Source organism: Hemiscyllium ocellatum, chromosome 13 (genome assembly GCF_020745735.1).
Source record: "Hemiscyllium ocellatum isolate sHemOce1 chromosome 13, sHemOce1.pat.X.cur, whole genome shotgun sequence".
Lineage (NCBI taxonomy): Eukaryota > Metazoa > Chordata > Chondrichthyes > Orectolobiformes > Hemiscylliidae > Hemiscyllium > Hemiscyllium ocellatum.
Window position 1 is genome coordinate 62418854 of NC_083413.1, and position 20971 is coordinate 62439824.

The 20971-nt window shown below is 42.1% G+C and overlaps 1 protein-coding gene across 2 annotated transcripts in view; it reads right to left on the bottom strand.

Annotated features, from left to right (window-relative positions):
- Window positions 1–20971, bottom strand: part of pik3cb (phosphatidylinositol-4,5-bisphosphate 3-kinase, catalytic subunit beta) — a 187530-nt gene that overhangs the window by 108103 nt on the left and 58456 nt on the right. Inside the window, exon 1 of one of the 2 annotated variants that reach the window (XM_060834868.1) lies at window positions 10053–10127. The exons of the other annotated variant lie outside the window; for it this stretch is intronic. The gene's annotated coding sequence lies outside the window, so the exon portion shown is untranslated. Of the gene's footprint in view, window positions 1–10052; window positions 10128–20971 lie in introns of those variants that run through there. 2 annotated transcript variants of the gene reach the window in all.

Consider the following 20971-nt stretch of genomic DNA (forward strand, 5'->3'; position numbering starts at 1 on the left):
CCTCCCACCTCGCTGGAGGCATCATCATTCTTCTCTTTCCAATGTGGGAATAGCCCTATCTCCTGGTTGGACTGCAGCAACTTTAATCATTAGGGACAGACAGCACAGAATAGGGACAGTGGAAGGGAGAGAAGACAGTAGATAATAATAGAGGTGAGAATAAGAAAAATAATGGTTATGAAGGAACTGAAGAGCACAGATGGTTGAGTGATAGGAGAGGCTGGATGTCAGAGGAAGGGAAATGTCTGCATTAAACTGAGAATAAAATGTGAAGAGAAGGTGACAGCATCAACTGCCTTCATGCATTTTAGGCCAGAGAAATTAAGAGCTCTAGGTTGAAAGAGGATTTCGGTACCTTCAAAATATTAAATTTCCTCTTCCTATCTTTATATTTTGACTCCTGAAATCCAAAAAGAATGAGGTGTACGCCTAGTATTTAATGATTTTCTTTTTTATAAACCATCAACTACTTATGCTCACATTTTGACTGTTCAAGTTCTAAAATGGTTAGTGGCTGAGTTTGCTTGATCTAATGTTTGACATTGGTAAAGTACATCAATGGTGGATATCAGGATATTTTATTTGCACATTAACATAGATCTACGGAGTCCAACTGGTGGCTTATTTATTAAAGAACATAGTGGATGCAGGTTTGCTTGCTGAGCTGAAAGGTTCATTTCCAGACATTTCATTACCTTACTAGGTAACATCTTCAGTGGACTTTATGCAAAGCAATGCTGAAACTTCCTGCTTTCTATTTATATGTTTGGGTTTCTTTGAGTTGGTGATGTCATTTCCTTTGGTGATGTTATTTCCTGTGGTGAAGTCACTTCTTGTTCTTTTTCTCAGGGGTGGTAAATGGGGTCTAACTCGATGTGTTTGTTGGTAGAGTTCTAGTTGAAATGCTATGCCTCTAGGAATTCTCATGCATGTCTTTGTTTGACTTGTCCTAGAATGGATGTACTGTCCTAGTCGAAGTGGTATCCTTCCTCATCTTATGGGAGGATACTAGTGAGAGAGGGTCATGTCTTTTTGTGGCTAGTTGGTGTTCATGTAGCCTGGTAGCTAGTTTACTGCTGTTTGTCCAATGTATTGTTTGTTACAGTCCTTGTATGGTATTTTGTAAATGACATTAGTTTTGCTCATTGTCTTTGTAGGGTCTTTCAAGTTCATTAACTGCTGTTTTAGTGTGTTGGTGGGTTTGTGGGCTACCATGATGCCAAGGAGTCAGAGTATTATCACAAAATACCATATTACTGTCTATCTGAATGCAGCAAAGTGTATCTTTTGGTGCATCTATAAAGAGAGTTTGTGGACATGCCAAATTTCCTTAGGCTTATGAGGAAGTAGAGGATTGTTGCACCTTTTTGACCATCACATTGACATTGGTGGACAAGGATACATGACATTCTGGTAGAATGTTGTGACAGTTACGTTCCTCTGCAACCCTGCGCTATGGAAAAATCGCGTTGCAGAAGACTGCTGTAGAAAATTGCTATACCTGCACAGTAGAAAGTTCATGTTATCCAAACACATCCACAATTCATCAATCACGTTATAGTCAATTTGTGTTAGTGAAATGCACATTATACCAGAATTACCTACACATTGTTGGTGATCAACACTAACAGGAACTTGATGCTCTCTACCATCTCCACCTCAGCACCATTGATACAGACAAGGCAGAGCCCTCTGCTCCACTTCCTGAAGTCCATGACCAATTGACATCAATGGAAAGCTTGCCATCATAACATCATGCCACTAAGCAGTCAGTCAATCTCTTTCCCAGACTCTCTGTTTCATCATTTGAGATCCAACTGAGAATGTGTATAGGGTATAAGCAGGGAGGGAAAGAGTTAAGTTCTGAGTCTTGTGAAACAAGAAGTTCAGCTGAGCATGACTTAGATTAGGTAAGAACTTACAGTTAACAATGGGGTGCTGCAGGCTAGGGTAATGGGTTAACACGGTGGAAAAAAAGTCATTATTTAGAGTCATTTAACAATATTGCAAACATTCAGTAAGTGAGGTCAGTTTAACAAGGTGAAAAGTACTCATTATGTGAAGCCAGTTATTCATTGTGTAACTGCAGATGACTTAATCTTTACTATTGATACTCGCTGATTGTAACGGTCACCCAATCAATATGTAGTCACACAGTTGAGTGTATAAGGAGTATAGAAGGATGCTGAGTATGCAGCCTTACTGAACATTTCTTCCATCACTATGACTTTGAAGACTCATTCCATGGTTTCAAAAGTGATTGTATTACTGGATCTCAACAATTAAGGAGGGTACGTTTTGTACTGACCCTGCATTTATAAAAAAAACTAGGACCTAGGTTGGCAGCGATATTTTAGAAATTGCACAAGTGTCAGATGGCACTACCCTAAGATTGTGGAAATTTTAACAAGGGGTTTAAAAAATTATCTGGAATGGAGAACAAAGGCTCCTTCCTTCCTGCACCGTCCACCTCATTTGTGAAAAAAAAATGAACAAAACAAGGCAAAACCCTTTCTGTTTTAAGCAAATGTTCACAGCTTACAGGCACCAGAAACTATCATAAAACCCAAATTACAGGCACAAGACACACCTGTACTAAATAAAATACACAGCTGTGACATGCTGAATGCAGTGGTCCAGTTTTGCATGCCAGGCAGAATGAAATCTCCTTTTCTATAATACGAGAAAACTGAGTGGAGGTGTTTTCACAAACCCAATTACACCCAACACGGGAGACAAAAGGCTGTGTCATTGCTCACATCACTCCATTTATATTGGCTCAAACTCTGACATACATTTCCAAACATTATACAGGTCATTCTGGTATAACGTGCGTTTCATCAATGTGAATTGACTATAACACATTTAACGAACTATGGACATTTTTGGATAGTGCGAACTTCCTACCGAGTGAGTATAGCAAATTTCTATAATGATCTTCCACAGCACAATTTTCTATAGTGGTTTTCCATAGTGTGATTTTCTGCAACGAGGGGTTGCAGAGAAATCTGACTGTCATGTTGTACCGGAATGCCCTGTGTTTATTAATGTTGCTCATCGAACCACTTTAAAACATTACTGAGCTTATTCAATCATTATGACTGCACCCGCAACACCACAATCCTGTTGAATTCAGGGACACCAACAATCAGTGAAATAACAGGGGATGATCAGGTATCTTTATTCTCAACTCTTCAACGGAGCTGCACTTAATGTGGAAGCACTGGAACATCTAACACAGGGAAGAGAAATACCTGTCCAAAGAGGTTCACCTGGGCATATTTAGCAACGTTTTACTCAGCACTGACATATCTCACATTAGCCAGTTACAGGATAAGTTTCCTCAACTGCAACACCAAGAATTGCCTTGTGCTCAAACCGCAAATAAGGAGGCCAAAAAGGTACTTCTGGATTTGGGGCACTTTATCAAAACCAGTAAGAATAATACAATTGCGTCATTTTGGTTTGTATATGCAAAGCATTTGAATCAAATTCTTAAATTGAATTGCAACATTTAACTTGGATAAGTACATGAACAGGAAAGGTTTGGAGGAACATGGGCCAGGAGCAGATAGATGGAATTGGTTTAGTCTGGGATTACGTTCGGCATGGACTGGTTGGACGGAAGGGTCTGTTTCTTTGCTGTATGGCTCTATGAATCAGCACCAATTTAGAGGTAACATAAGCAGGGACAAAAGAGACATAATCCCTTACACAAACTGGGGTCAAACTAGTTACGTCTGACAAGGAAACTGATCACCGTACAGTTATGTCAATTCTGGATGTTATTGACAATTCACCTGTGATTAAGCAGACGTTGAAAACTACTGCCCAAATTTGGATTCCTGCAAAGATTTGCATGGTGGCAAGACTTGAAACATTTTCGAAAATCAAATACAAGCAATAAACGTAATTCTAAATCTGGAACAGCCAGAAGAATAAAAGGATAGAGAGAGAAAAAAAAAGTTTCTTCAGACTTCTCAATCTGCTTTTATGAAACCAGCTGACAAGCATAAACCAGTAATGGAAACAATACCCAGCCAGAAACCCTGTAATGCATTAGTCCACAAACCAGTTGCAAATCACCCAAGAGCAAAAGCATTACACAAACCAGTGTAATCCTTTCAAGTTGAGTTCCTGAAGAAGTATTTAAGAGTTCTTAGAACAGACATCCCTTGACGGCCTTGGCCCCACTGAATATGCAACAAACTCCGTGCATAAGGTGCACCTGTGCGTATTTGAGGTGGTCCGGTTTGATGGTGGCCGTGATGCCCATCATGACTGAACAGTCTGCTCAGACATGAAAAATGCCCACTTGGACAAGAACAAATGGGAGTGTGACGGATGCAGAACAATCCTTACAGGAAAGGAAAGGTGAAGAAAATGAGAAAGAATAAAACTGGAGAGAAAATTCAGTCCATTTCTACAGAGAGGAACATGGAACCAAAGAGTTCACTAACAGGACTGCCCTGGCTGACACATTCATTCAGGCTGCTCCTGCCCCACTGAAACTTAGTTCTTTCTATCCTTTTTTTTTGTTCTCATCCAGTCTCTTCACGTTTACATCCATAATTCTTCTGATGCTTTGTGTTGAAATTCTCACTGTGACCAACTTTATCACTTTATCCAAGTCAAAGGTATGGCCCTGGGTAATCACATGGATCCCAGTTATGCCAATTTCTTTGTGGTATATGTAGAACATTCCTGTTCTGGTCCAGCTCTACCTCCAGTACACCTCCAGTCCTCCTCCCACACCTCTACCTCCAGTACATTGGTGACATTGATGTGACGTCCAGTTTTCATCCACAATTTGAAAACAGTACCAATTTTGCTTCTAACTTCCATCCCCCTCTCACCTTCACCTGATCCAACTTGGACTCTTCTTGACTTCATTATTTCCATTTTTGGGGACAAGCTGTCAACCAATATCCTCTACAAATCCACTGACTCGTATTTGTCCTTACTACACTTCCTCACACCCAGCTTCCTGTAAAGGCTCCATTCCATTCTCTCAGTTTCTCAATCTCGGTCATGTCTGTTCTGATTAAGCCAACTTCCAACAGGGTCCCTCTGGCATTTCCCCCATTTCACTCAACTGAAGCCTCTCACACGGTGATCCACAGAGCCCTCAGCCATGTCCAACCAGTCTTTCACACTTCTGTTCTTACCCCTTCTGCTGTCTTGCAGAATAATGATAGGATTTCCCCTTCCTCACTGTTAACCCCACCAGTCTCCACACTCAAAGGATTATCTTCTGCCATTTTGACACTTCTAGGAGAAAGTGAGGACTGCAGATGCTGGAGATCAGAGCTGATTCCTGAAGAAGGGCTCATGCCCGAAACATCGATTCTCCTGCTCCTTGGATGCTGCCTGACCTGCTGCGCTTTTCCAGCAACACATTTTCAGCAGCTGCCATTTTGACACCTCTAGCAAACACATCTTTCCTTCCCCTCCCGTCCCCTCCCTGATCAACAATCTACAAGCACCATTCCTTACATGACACCCTGGTTCATTGCTCCGCCACCCCAAACATTTCCTCACTCCATCCCCATGGCACGTTCTCCAGTAATCGCAGAGGGGAGGACACATGCCCTTTCACCTTCTTGCTGTTCAAGGCCTGAAACACATGTTCCAAGTGAAGTAACAATTTACGTAAACTTCAATCTAGTCAACTATATTTGGTGCTCACCAACGTAATCTTCTTGACATGAGTGAGATCAACTGCAGACTGGATGACTGGTTTGTTGAATACTTCTGCTTTATCCATAAGAAGGCCCGAACATCCAGTTGCAAACCATTTCAATATAACATTGTGCTCCTGTGTTAACATTTGTCTTAGACCTGACAGTGCTCCAGTGAAGCTCAACATAAGCTGGGAACAGCATCTCATCTTGTGCTTATGCAATTTACATTCAGGAAGCAATATTCCAACTTCAGCTCATTAACACTGTCCTCTTTTTGATTACACCCCCTTTCTCTAATCCCCAACAACACGTCTTGTTTAAGTGGGTTTGCCGATAGCGAAGCCAACCTATTTTTGACAATCCACTCCAACCATTAAAAGCTATTTTGCATTTGTAAATCTCCTCAGCACCCTTTTTGCTTTGGACACCCTTCCTATCTATTCCATTCCTGATGAAGGGCTTATGCCCGAAATGTCGACTGTCCTGCTTCTCAGATGCTGTTTCGTCTGCTTTGCTGTTCCAGCACCACATTCTTGATTCTGATCTCCAGCATCTGCAGTCCTCACTTTCTCCTATCTATTCCATTCACTCCTTCTCCCTCTTTTGTCAACTACATTAGAATCTTTTATAATCTCCTTTCAGTTCCAAACAAGAGTCATACTGGACTCAAAACGTCATTGTTTCTCTCTCAGCATATGCTACCAGACCTGTTGAGTTTCACCAGTGTTTTCTTCTTATTTCAAAACTACAGTATTGAGAGTGCTTTGCTTTAATTACCCTGCAGATGTTGGTTTACTCAAGATCGGAATACAAATCCTTGTGTCAAGGAAGTGGTTAAACTCTGGCTTATTTCTAGATGCATTTAATCACTAGCAACATGATTTTATAGATTTTACAATTTTCTTATAGAAGTTATTTCTTCTAAGAAGCACATAAAAGAACAAGTATGAAAAGGGGGATAATCAATGCAGGACAGTGCTGTATGTAAACTTCATTATTTCCATTTCTGGGGACAAGCTGTCAACCAATATCCTCTACAAACCCACTGACTCGCATTTGTCCCCACTACAAAACAAGGTAAATGAGCTTGTAGTGCAGATTGAAATTAGCAAGTACGAGGTTGTAGGTATCACAGAAAGGTAGCTGCAAGTGCAGTCAGGGCTGGGAACAAAGTGTCCAAGAATACATATCCTATCTAGAGGTCAGGTTAATGGACAGGAAATGCAGGCTTGCTTTTATTAGTGAGAACTGAAATGAAATCAGTAACAAGAACTGAAATAGAATCAGGAGGAATAGAATCTGTGTGGGCAGAGTTGAAGAATCACAAAGGGGAAAAAAAAATCTGAAGGGAATTGTGGCCAGGCCTCATAGCAGTAGTCAGGATGTGGGGAAGGAAATAGAAGAAACATGTAAGAAAGGCATTATTACAATCAGCATATTGGGCTTCAGGCTTCAATATGCAGGTGGACTACAGAAGAACAAAAAATCAAGTTGAAAGCAGATTGCAAGAGAAGGAATTCATGTGATGTACACAAAATGGCTTTTTTTGGAAGTACAGCAAATGAGGGAGCAGACAATTCTGAAGTTGGTGATTTGCAATGCGGTAGACTTAATTAAGGAGCTTAAGGTGAAAGAAGCCCTGAGGAGTAGTGACCATAATATGATAGAATTAATTGTGCAGTTTGAGAGGGAGAGGCTGGAATCAGATCAGTGCTACAACTGACTAAAGGTAACTGCAATGACATAAGGGATGGGCTGGCCAGAATCAGAGATGTACAGCACGGAAACAGACCCTTCGGACCAACACAGGCCTCCAGTCTGAAAAACAACACTCCACCATCACCCTCTTCTACCTTTGAGCCAGTAGTGTATCCAAATGGCTAGTTCTCCCGGTATTCTATGAGATCTAACCTTGCTAACCAGAGTCCCATGGGGAACCTTGTCGAATGCCAACTGAAGTCCATATAGATCATGTCCACTGCTCTGCCCTCAATCCCCTTTGTTACTTCTCTGAAAAAGGGAGCCAAGCAGGGAAGATGGTGGAGCAGCAGTGTTCCAGGGTAATTCAGGAGACACAGCAAAGATTCATCTCAAGGAAGCAGCAGCATACTAAGCTGGGGTCAAAGCAGCCATGGCTGACAAGGGAAGTCAGGGACAGCATAAAAAAGGAAGAGAAAAAGCAGACAATGAAAATTAGTGGGAAGCTTGAGGATTGGGAAGCCTTTAAAATACCAGCAAAGGATAAGTAAAAAGCAGTAAGTTGGGAGAAGATGAAAATAGCTGAAAATGTGTTGCTGGAAAAGCGCAGGTCAGGTAGCATCCAAGGAACAGGAAATTCGACGTTTCGGGCATAAGCCCTTCATCAGGAATGAGGAAAGTGTGTCCAGCAGGCTAAGATGAAAGGTAGGGAGGAGGGACTTGGGGGAGGGGCGATGGAGATGTGATAGGTGGAAGGAGGTCAAGATGAGGGTGATAGGCCGGAGTGGGGTGGGGGCGGAGAGGTCAGGAAGAAGATTGCAGGTTAGGAGGGCGGTGCTGAGTTCGAGGGAATCAACTGAGACAAGGTGTAGGGAGGGGAAATAAGGAAACTGGAGAAATCTGAGTTCATCCCTTACATCTACAGAAGATGAAAATAGAAGAGTAAGATAGAGAATTATATTAAAGAAGATTATATGAGTTTTTTTTCGATATTTAAAAAAGGTTAGAGAGAGGCAAGAGCAGACATTGTATCATGGGAAAATAGGAGGTTGGAGAAGTAGTATGGAGAACAAAGAAATGATCGAGGAACTGAAATCAGTTTTCAAAGTGGAAGGCACCAGGAGAATACCACAACTTCAAGACAGTCAGGGGACAGAGGTGAGTGTAGTAGCTATCACAAAGGAAGTGCTAGAGAAGCTGAAAAGATCTGAATGTGGATAAATCACCAGAATCAGATGGACTACACCCCAAATGTTTGAAGGAGATAGATAAGGAGATCGTGAAGGCACTAGTGGTGATCTTTTAGGAATCACTGGAGTCAGAGAGGGTCCCAGAAGACTAGAAAATGATTAATGTAACACCTGCATGTAAGAAGGGAGGCAGAAGACAGGAAACTACAGGTCAGTCATTCAGATTTTAAAGTTCTATTCAGGGTGAGATTGTGAAGTATATCAAAGTGCATGGTAATATAGGACTGACCCAGTATGACTTTGTCAAGTGCAAGTCATGTCTGACAAATCTGTTCGAATTCTTTGAGGAAATGAGCAAGTTAGACAAAGGAGAGTGCTCTAATTTAATTTCCAGAAGGTCTTTCACAAAAGTGCCGCACATCAAGTTGCTAAAGAAAATAATAGCCCGTGGTGTTTGGGGCAAGGTACCGGCATGGATAGAGGATTGGCTTACTGTCAGAACGCAGGGGTCATTTGCAGGATGGCAGCCAGTGACGAGAGGAGTTCCACAGGAACCACTACTTCTCACTTTATACACTAATAATCTGGACAAGGGAACTGACAGCATTGTTGCTAGGTTTGCAGAGGACACAAAGACAGGTAGAGGGGTAGATAATTGATTCATAGCTACCTTCTCCCCAGCCCCAATCCCCTCCATTTATCTCTCCACCCTGGAGGCTCCCTGCCTCATTCCTGATGAAGGGTTTTTGCCCAAAACGTCAATTTTCATACTCCTCGGATGCTGCCTGACCTGCTGTGCTTTTCCAACACTACTCTAGTCTTGACCCTGATGTCTAGCATCTGCAGTCCTCACTTTCGCCTAGAGGGGTAGAGAGTGTTGAGGAGGTTGGAGGCTGCAGAAGATTTTGGACAGGCGAGGAGTGGGCAAATAGCAAATGGAATACAATGAGAGAAACATATCAGCCATGATTGAATGGGAAAAGAGACTTGATGGGCCAAATAGTCTAATTCTGCACCATATATCTCATGGTCTTACAGAACAATCTCTTACATATTTTAACATTCTATTTCAATTTTGGATACATTTAACAAAGATGCTTTTTGTAAGCTACTTAAGTTTTTTTACTATGTTGGTACACATCTTCCAATCATCTCGTGCTCATCCACCAAAAACCCAGCCTGTGTGATTTAGAAACTGTAATCCAGGTGTGGAATCTTGCTGACTTGGCTCTTGGTGAAACAGCAGAACCATTTCAGACTCAACAACTGAATTCTCCAAGTAGCTAACCATTGATTTTTCCAATGGCCGCCAGCCAATTAAGAGGCTGCCTCACAGAGTAGCATCGAATTAGAGGGGATAAAGGGTGAAGAGTGGAAATGGGGCCATTGTTAGGGCCTTAGTGGGAAGAGAACCACAGACTCAAGGCACTGCTGCTACGACAGATCCTTGAAGCAGACCCCAGGAAAATTAGAACCCTACCTTCTAAGTGTAGTTATTCACTCAGTGTGATTCAATATCTCTCCCCTCGTGGCTGTGGCCCGTGCTGCTGTCATTGCTGAGTTGCCGGTCACAGCAGCTGGTCCTTAAATGATTCATTTTACTTTGAGCTAGGTGGAACCATGTCCTTGTGGGAGGCCATAATCTTGGGTTGGTTCACAGAGCTGTTTCAGTGTCTAAATGTCCTTGATGAGCAGTGCCAAGCTCCTTTAGCTGAAAGCTATTGAATGTATTCGCCTCAAGAAGTCACTGTTATTGGCCCCAATCCTTGACCATGGCTGAGCTTTTCTAGCTTGATGACTTCTTCCTGGTTTCATGTATTGGCTTCAGCCCTCAATGGCTTCCAACACTGCATTCTTTTTCTAAGTTGCCAAAGTGACAAGTGAATCATCTGCAGAGGTCCATCGCAGACATAAAATGGCTAATTTTTTGCTTTAATTGGTTCCATGCATCTCCCCCTGAGGATTCCTTATTTCACAATTAACCTCCTCTGGGAAAGCAGGAATGAGCCAGCAAGATGTCACTTTTACCGCTGTCCTCAGCCTGGAAAAAAAAGTTCACCCTCTATTTCTCCAGTGAATTTAAAAATGTAATGAAAAGTGTAATACAAATCATTTTTACCATTTTCATTGTTCAAATTATTAAAAACAAATACTTCCCTCAAAGCCCCAAATTAGGTTCTAACTTCATAAGCTGAAATAGTCTAGAACTCTGACTACACGGGCTGCATCAATTGACTTCAACACTGGGGTGATGACATTGCACGACATTGTACTGTGCATGGTATGATTTTGGCGTAGATGTCCCATGTTCTCTGATAACCATTTTTAGTCTTTTCACCACAGCCCCACCTCCCTCCCATTTATCTCTCAAACCCCTGGCCCACAAACCACATTTCTGATGAAGAGCTTATGCCTGAAACGTCAATTCTCCTGCTCCTCAGATACTGCCTGACCTGCCAAGCTTTTCTAGCATCACACTCTCGATCCCAAGAAGAATTATGCTGGGCTCAAATAGGTATCTTTGTTTACGAGTCATACAGACATATAGCATAGGAACAGATTCTTTAGCCCATGTCATTAGTCAATGTCAACCAACAAACACCAAACTTCACTAGTCCCATTTTAGCACTTGATCCAAAAGACTACTAAAAAATCAACATTTTAACTACTCATCCCAATGTTTCAAATGTTGAATATCTGCACCCCATGCTCTCAGAATCCCAACAGTGTGGAACGAAGCCATTCAGCACATCAAATCTATACTGGCACTCTGAAGAGCATCCAACCCAGTCCCAGCCCTATCCCCCATTTACTACAGCCAATCCACCTACCCTACATGTTCCTGGACACTATGAACAATTTAGTGTGGTCAATCCACTTAATCTGTCCAGTTTTGGACTGGAGGAGGAAACTCACGCAGACAGGGGGAGAACGTGTCAAGCTGGAGTCAAACAACTGGGCCCTTGGCATTGTGAGGCTGCAGTGCTAAATACTGAGCCTCTGTACCACCCTCTCAGGTAACATGTTCAATACTTCTACCACCCTATTGGTGAAAAGATTATCATATCTCTTCTAAATTATTTGCTCCTTACCTTAAATTTACAACCTCTGGTCATACACATATCTGGTGAAAGGATTCTCGATCTACCTGTCTATAGCTATCACAGTTTTGCATTGCTCAAATCAGATTCTCCTTCAGCCTCCACTGCTCCAAGGAACACAGAGCCAGCCTATCCAGTCTCTCCTTGTATTGGACACTTTCCGTCCCAGGCAAAATCCTGATGAATCTCCCCTGTGCCCTCTCCAGTGTAATCATGCCCTTTCAATAGTGTGGCAACCAGAGTGATACACAATATTCTCTCCTTAGTCTAAACAATGCTTCATAATGTTGTAACAAGATTTCCTTGGTATTGCCTCGGGCAACTGTCTATGTGGAATTTGCACATTCTCCCTGTGTCTGCGTGGGTTTCCTCCCGGTGCTCTGGTTTCCTCCCACAGCCCAAAGATGTGCAGGTTAGGTGAATTGGCCATGCTAAATTGCCCATAGAGTTAGTTGCATTAGTTGGGGGAATGGTCTGGGTGGGTTACTCTTCAGAGGGTCGGTGTGGTCTAGTTGGGCTGAAGGGCCTGTTTCCATGCTGTAGGGAATCTAGTCTAATCTAGTCTAATCTATATACCAAGCCCTGGCTAATGAAGACAAGCATCCCATATGCTTCCTTCACCACCCTGTCTACCTTTGTGGATCTTTAAATGTGTACATCAAGGTACTCCGTAAGGAATCTCTCAATCATTATATCTGTCCTTCCCTTATTGACCCTCCCCAAATGCATCATCTCACACTTCATAGAATTGCTACAGTGTGGAAATATGCCATTTGGCCCATCAAGTGTGCACCAACCCTCTGAAGATCATCCCCCCAGATGCAGACACCTACCTATCACCGTAACCTCACATTTCTGATGGCTAATTCATCTAGCCTACACATTCCCAGATATGACTGACAATTTTGCATGGCCAATTCACCTAACTGACACATCTTCGGAGTGAGATGACACCCAGGCAGACACTGAGAATGTGGAAATCATTTGATATACAATTACCTAAGGCTGGAAATGAGCCCAGTCCCTGTGCTAAGAGGCAGCAGTACTAACAATTGAGCCACCACATCGCCCTGATGAAACATAGTCAGCAAGATTCTTATCAGGATTAAGTTCCATCTGCAATTGCTCTGCCCAATTTAACTGCTGATCAATTTCAGACTGTAGCCTGAGACCATTCCCCTTACTATCAATAACACCAATTTTCATATCATCTGTTAACTTCCTAATTATATCTTTTTCATTCATATCCAAATCATCAAATGTACAAAACAAACAGCAAGGATCCCAGTGTTGAACTTTATGCCCACACTTCTGGTCAGAGGCTTCCAATTACAAAAACAACCTTCCACAATTACCCCTTGCCTCTTACTTGTAAGCCAATTTTGGATCCAGTTGCTATCTTGCCTTGGATACCATTGGCTCTGATCTTTTAGACTAGCCTTCGATATGGGATCTTGACAAAGATCTTAACCAAGTCCCATCAACTCCATCAGCAAATCCCATCAACTGCACTACCCTCATTAATATATTTAGTCACCTTCTCCAAAAACCTGTATCTTTGTGTGTCAGTGCTGGGGCCACAATTCTGTATGATATATATTAATGACTTGGATAATGAAAATAAATCAACTTTAAAAAACTTGGAAAGGCAAGGGATGAGGATGGCACAGAGTCTACAGAAGGATATAGACAGGTTAAAGTGAGTGGGCCCAAACTTGGCGGATAAAATATAATGTGGAGATATGTAAGATTATGCACTTTAGCAGGAAGAATAGAGGAGCTGAATATTATTCAAACAGGCAAACACTGCAGAGGGCTACAGAACGGGGGCATGAAATCACAAAAAGTGAGTATCCAGGTTAAGCAGGTAATAGGGAAGACAAATGGTACGTTGGCTTTTATTTCAAAAAGTGAATGGAGCATAAATGTGGGGTGGTTTTGCAAAACCTATACAAGGCATTAATTAGACTCCAGCTGAAATACTATCAATAACTTTGCGCCCCTTACTCAAGGAAAGATATACGGCATTGGAGGCAGTCCACTGAAGATTCACCAGGCTACACCAGGTATGAAGCGACTGTTTTATGAGGAAAGGTGGAGTAGAGTCAGGCTGCACTCATTAAAATAAAAAAGTTTGAGGTGACCTTACTGAAACATACAAGACTCTTCACGGTCTTGATAGGATAGATGTGGAAGAGTTGTTCCCAGTGTGAGTGTTTAGGGCCAAACGTATAATCTAGAAGAAGAAATTGCCCTTTAAAACAGAGATGAGGTAGTGAATCGCAGAAGGTAGTGAATCTGTGGTGATCATTACAGCAGAGGACTGATGAAGCTGGTTTATTAAAATATATTCAAGGCTGTGTAGACACATTTTTAATCAGTAAGGGAATCAAGGACAATGAAGAAAAGGTGGGGAAAATGGAGTTGAGGACATCAGATCAGCCAATATCTCACTGAAAGATAGACTTAATGACCTGAATAGCCTCTTCTGTCCTTAGATTTTGTTGTCTTATAGGATCTGGGTTGATCTGTTTACTTGAGGACCTTGGTTTCTGACTTCCTGTCCTTAACCCGACTTCCTGCCCTGACTTAAAAAGGTTGACAGTTTTTGCGCTGCGTCCAGAACTATACTGACCCTATTTTGTGTTGTGGCTTTAACCTCTCCTGACCACAAGAAGGTATGTTCTAAATTGGTGCATCTCTTTTTACGCGTCCTCACTATTAATAATAGCGCTGGTGAGTAATGAAGAAAGAATAGATGACTACTGGAGATTTAACTTGAGGGTCACCACACCTCAGGCAAGGGGTGAGATTAAGAAGATGGGACCTTCATGGTAACCTCAGCTCACAGTGCATCACAAGCTAGCTGGTCCAGCCAACTGGGCTAACTGAAGCTCAAAAGTATAATCACCAAAGTCCAACAGATTCATAGCGCTGCTCTCGCATTAAAGACAGACAATTGGTAATGGATTAAGCCGAGGGTGAACACACCTCAGACAGAGGGGAGAGATGGAGAAGACAGAGTCTTTCACAGTAACCTCAGCTAGTGCAGGAAATGAACACATATTGTTGGCATGCACCACAACCATCTAGCCAACAGAGCTAACTGACCCCCAAATGGCAAGTACAGTACTCATTATTCAGTGGTATTGTCCGACAACTGAGAGCTGAGCCCCTGTCTGAATAGTTATTCATCAACGATTGTACAGTCTTGGCTGCTCTTACTGCCACTTTGTTGAACAGAAGATAAGATGGAGAGCTCATCCTGGTTAATGCCTGTCTCCAAAGTGAACTTCCCGAAAACCCCATTCACAGATTGATCAATCATCATAAAGATTTTAGATAGAGCTCTGATCACCAGGTCTGCACTGCTTGAATGGAGTCCTGCCACTTCAATACGTGTCAACTGGGACTAAATACATTTTCCTCTGAAATTAAACAAATTCACTGCTAATCTTTCTCATGGCCTTACCAAATATCTTGATGAAATCATTAACTCTGTATTGTACATTTTTGGCATGACAAAATTAAATACTGTATTTCTTTCAAAGTACCGGGCCACCACATTGGTTGTTGTGCTCTCATTGCATTTTGCTAAACCTAGATGCCGCCCCATGCAGGATTCCTCTGCACATTGGTACAAGCATTCTATGGTGGTGGACCAAAATTAATGAACCTTCCATTAATGTCAAGCATTCTTTCTACTCATGCCTTTTTGACCACTTGGTCTGCTGGACTATATTTTGTCCACTTATGCAAATAAAATGGCCTGATCTTTGTGCACTCTGTTAGATTTGAGCTGCACAATTTGCACCTCTCACACATTTTGCCTTACCACAACATCCTGCTTCTGGAGTTCAAGCCTTAAACTATTCTGTAGCACTAAAACTGCTGCTCCCAGAGCACATATTTCTGGCCTTGTTGTGGGCCTTCGACATTGTCAAAATGCTGAGGTAATGGCTTCTACTGGAGGTGCCATCCCTAGGAATGTTTGTATCTGACTAACCTGGGATGTATATGTGGTTTTTTTCCCACCTACATGCTGAAGTGTTCGGTTTGTGTCTTTCCTCTATTGAATACTGCTAGTTTGTGGCTGGACACAAATCTCCAAAGGTTCTTCCTTCCGTTCATTAAAATCATCTCACTCTCTAATCCTGTCTTCCAAAGATTTTTCTTCTCCTGCCTTCAGAGTTTTCTCCTTTTCCAGATTTTATTTTCCTCCCCCTCAAAAGGTCCTGTCCTGTTCTGTTCTGCCTTCATAGTCTTCCCTTTTCAGCGGTTTCTATTTTCACTTCAGATCCTGGCCCAGGAGGTTCACTCACTTGTTATCATGCTTTACTTCATACTTTAAGCCAATACTGCCAGCCAAATATTGAAATGCTTGTCTGGAGTCTCTCAAACTCACCATACAGTCCTGGAGGCTGCTTGCACCTTTTCACTAAGACAGACCTTTTAATTCCTGAGCTTACAAACCTAGTTGATTAGCAAAATACAGCTCTCTTGTATTGTCTCTGATATCTCTCATTCTGGACTGGTGTCTCTTTTACAGATGTTGCAGGAATCACAAGTAGACAGGGGAGTGAAGGCGGTTTTTGATAGACTTATCTTTATTGGTCAGTGCATTGAGCACAGGGGTTGGGAGGTTATGTCACTGTTGGAATACTGCGTTCAATTCTGGTCTCCCTACTATTGGAAAGTTGTTATTAAATTGAAAGAGTCCAGAAAAGGTTTGTAAGAATGTTGCCAGGGTTGGAGAGTTTGAGCTGTAGGGAGAGGCTGAATAAGCAGTTTTTCTCCCCCTGGAGCAGAAGATGAGGGGGTGAGCTTATCGAGGTTTATAAAATCATGAGGGGCATAGATAAGGTGAATAGACAAGGTCTTTTCCCTAGGAAATGGGAGTCCAAAACTAGAGGGCATAAGTTTAAGGTGAGAGGGGAAAGATTTAAAAGGGACCTAAGGAGTAACCTTTACATGCAGAGGTTGGTGCATGCATGATATGAGCTGTCAGAGGAAGTGGTTTACGCTGGTACAATAACAACATTTCAAAGGGCATTTGGATGGGTACATGAATAGGAAGAGTCAAGGGGGATATGGGCTAAATACGGGCAAATGGGACTAGATTAATTTAGGATATCTGGTCAACATGAACAAGTTGGACTGAAGGGTCTGTTTCCGTGTTGTACAGCTCTGATTATGTCAGAGTCATGTGAGCAGTCACATCATGATTTACGCAAATCCTATTAAAATCACACTTCCCATTCTCAGAATGCTGTCAGTCACTACTAATCCAACAACTGCCCTGACACGGCACTACTGAATCTTGTAGAAATATATTGGAACTAATTACCTTACTGATACTAGATAAAGATCAATGCTAACAATGTTATATCACGGTTATTTATGAAAGCAAATAAAGCTCCCAGTTTGATTGCCTCATTTTCATTTCTGATATTATTAAGTGAGTAACTAAGAAGCTTGCACCTTTTATCTATCATACAGTCAAATTATCTGGATTGAGCAAATAGCTGCTGACAAATACTTGATGGGATTCTGGGTTTTAACTCCCTATGCACATACATACACATTTTTCAATGTTTAAATATACAGTACAATACTCTTGATAGACTAATTAATGCATACAATTTTGATAGCATTATATTTTAGCATTGAACTGCTGTTAATCTAAAGAAACATCCTGCAACAAACCAGGTAACAAGCAGTATCATTTGGTTGTTATTCCAGATTAAATCAGGCAATCCTGCTACTTATCTCTATCAGGTTTCCTCCCACCTTCAGGATTTAGTAATCCAACATGACGTTTCACCATTGAAAATCACCAGTACTCACTGTTCAAATCAGTATGATGTTATGGCTTTAAAAAGAATAGAACTATGGTGTTAAAGTGCAGGTTTGGCTTTTCTCATTAGAGTTGAGGAGAATGAGAAGCAACTTTATTAAATATACAAGATACTTAGGGAGGGCTTAACAGGGTAATTACAGAAAGGTTGTTTCTCCTTGTGGGAGAGTCCAGCACCACAGGGCATAACCTTAAATGGAGGTCATCCATTTAAGACAGAGTCATAGAGATGTTAAGCACAGAAACAGATCCTTCGGCCCAATTCGTCCATTAACCAGATATTCCAACCTTATTAAGTCTCATTTGCCAGCATTTGGCCCATAATCCCTCCAAAACCTTTCTATTCATATACCTGTCCAGATGCCTTTTAAAATGTTGCAATTGTACAAGGCTCCACCACTTCCTCTGGCAGCTCATTCCATACACTCACCATCCTCTGTGTGAAACAGTTGCCCCTTCAGTCCCTTTTATATCTTTCCCCTCTCACCCGAAACCTATGCCCTCTAATTCTGGACTCTCCGACTCCAGGGAAAAGGCCTTGTCTATTTACCCTATCTATGCCCCTCATGATTTTAAAAACCTTTATAAAAAGGTCATCCCTCAGCCTCTGATGCTCGAGCGAAAACAGCCCCAGCCTGTTCAGCCTCTCCCTATAGCTCAAATCATCCAACCCTGGCAACATCCTTGTAAATCTTTTCTGAACCCTTTCAAGTTTCACAACATCCTTCCAGTAGGAAGGAGACCAAAACTGCATGCAATATTCCAACAGTGGCCTAACCAATTTCCTGGACAGCTGCAACATGACCCCCAATTCCTATACTCAATGCTCTGACCAATAAAGGAAAGCATACCAAACGCCTTCTTCACTATCCTATCTACCTGCGACTCCACTTTCAACGAACTATGAACCTGCTCTCCAAAGTCTGTATTCAGCAACACTCCCTAGGACCTTACCAGTAAGGTGTATAAATCCTGCTAAGATTTGCTTTCCCAAAATGCAGCACCTCACATTTATCTAAATTAAACTCCATTTGCCACTCCTCAGCCCACTGGCCCATCTGATCAAGATCCCATTGTAATCTGAGGTAACCTTATTCGCTTCACCTCCAATTTTGGTGTCATCTGCAAACTTACTAAATATACCTCATATGTTCACATCCAAATCATTTATATCAATGATAAAAAAAGCAGTGGACCCAGCACTGATCCTTGTGGAACTCCACTGGTCACAGGCCTCCATTCTGAAAACAACCTTCCACCACCACCCCCTGCCTTCTACCTTTGAGCCAGTTCTGTATCCAAATGGCAAATTCTCCCTGTATTCCAAGAGACCTAACCTTGCTCACCAGTCTCCCATGGGAAACTTTGTCGAACACCTTCTTGAAGCTCATATTGATCACATCTACTGCTCTGCCCTCATCAATCCTCTTTGTAACTTCTTCAAACAACTCAATCAAGTTTGTGAGACATGATTTCCCACGAGAGAGAGAGAAAGAGAGACCCAACAAGTCCACACCAACCCTCTGAAGAGTAACTCACCTGTATTTACCCCTGCCTAATGCACCTTACCTATACATCCCTGAACACTATGGGCAATTCACCTAAAAATTGCACATCTTTGGATTGTGGGAGGAAACCTGCACAGACACAGGGAGAATGTGCAAACTCCACACAAACAAATCGCCAGAGAGTGGAATCGAACTTGGGTCCCTAGTGCTGTGAGGCAATAGTGCTAATCACTGAACCACTGTGCTGCCCCATTCTAGGGTACACCTGATCAGGGCCTAGGGATTTATCCACCCTTATGCACTTCAAGACATGCAACACTTCCTCCTCTGTAATATGGACATTTTTCAAGATGTCACCATCTATTTCCCTACCTTTCATTTTCATCTGCACAGTAAACACTGATGCAAAATACTTATTTAATATCTCCCTGATCTCCTGTGGCTCCACACAAAGGCCACCTTGCTGATCTTTGAGAGGCCCTGTTCCCTCCCTAGTTACCCTTTTGTCCTTAATGTATTTGTAAAATCCTTTTGGATTCTTCTTAACTCTATTTGCCAAAGCTATCTCATGTCCATCTATTTGCCCTCCTGATTTCCCTCTTAAGTACACTCCTACTGCCTTTATACTTTAAGGATTCACTCAATCTCTCCAGTCTTTACCTGACATATGCTTCCTTCTTTTCCTTAACCAAAACCTCAAGTTCTCTTGTCATCCAGCATTCTCTACATCTACCAGCCTTTCCTTTCCTGATGAAGGGCTCTGGCCCGAAACGTCAAATTTCCTGTTCCTTGGATGCTGCCTAACCTGCTGTGCTTTAACCAGCAACACATTTTCAGCTCTGATCTCCAGCATCTGCAGACCTCACTTTTTACTCCAGGATACTTTCCTTTCACCCTAACAGGAATATACTGTCTCTGGATTCTTGTTACCTCGTTTCTGAAGACTTCCCATTTCCAGCCATCCCTTTACCTGAGAACATCTGCCCCTAATACCATCAAAATTGGCCTTTTTCCAATTTAGAACTTCAACTTTTAGATCTGATCTATCCTTTTCCACCACTCTCTTAAAACTAATAGAATTATAGTCACTGGCGACAGAGTGCTCCCCCACTGACACCTCAGTCACCTGCCCTGCTTTATTTCCCAAGAGAAGATCAAAGTTTTGCACTTTCTCTGGTTGTTGGTGGAGGACTTTCTTTTCTCTCGAAGGGTAGGCAATCCATGGAATTCTTTGCTGCAGATTTGATTAGCCAAATGGCCTGCTTCTGCTCCTATATATTCTGTTCTTGTGGTCTTGATGGAAGGTCTATAGATACAAGGGTAAAGATTTGAAGCACATTTGTAGCAAATACCTTCCTCCACTTGGAGGCAACAGCTTCTTTACTTACAATACATTACTAACTTTTAAACAGACTAGGCACTTTCAGATTAACAAGTTTAGCATTTGGATAATGTGGAACCAAGAATAAAAACTGAAATTTAATAACCAAGAGACCACTGTGGCAGGGTAGGATGGTGGTGAAGCACAGGATATGGAAAATAACTGGGTGGGCAGGGAGCAGGAGATGTTAGTCAATTGACTGGTTGGCAAGCTTGTTGTCATCCTGTTCCCCACCTCCCCCCCCACCCAGTCAGTCAGTCGGTCGAAGCAAAATGCTCAGAGACACAGTATCGTTTTACCTCCTTCATCTTTATTCCTGGTTGTGGAGGGAGACAGAATAACCGCCCATGTGCACAGGGACATGAGTTCACGGTCTCCTTTGGAATTTTAGCTTCCCAATGAATTATAGTCATCTTACATGGAGGAGCATTCAGACAAGTCAACATACATATTGATTGGTTGACCATCACAATCAGCGAGCACAAACAGCAAAGATCAAGCCATCTGCTGTTACACAATGAATAACTGGCTTCACATAATGAACACCTTTCA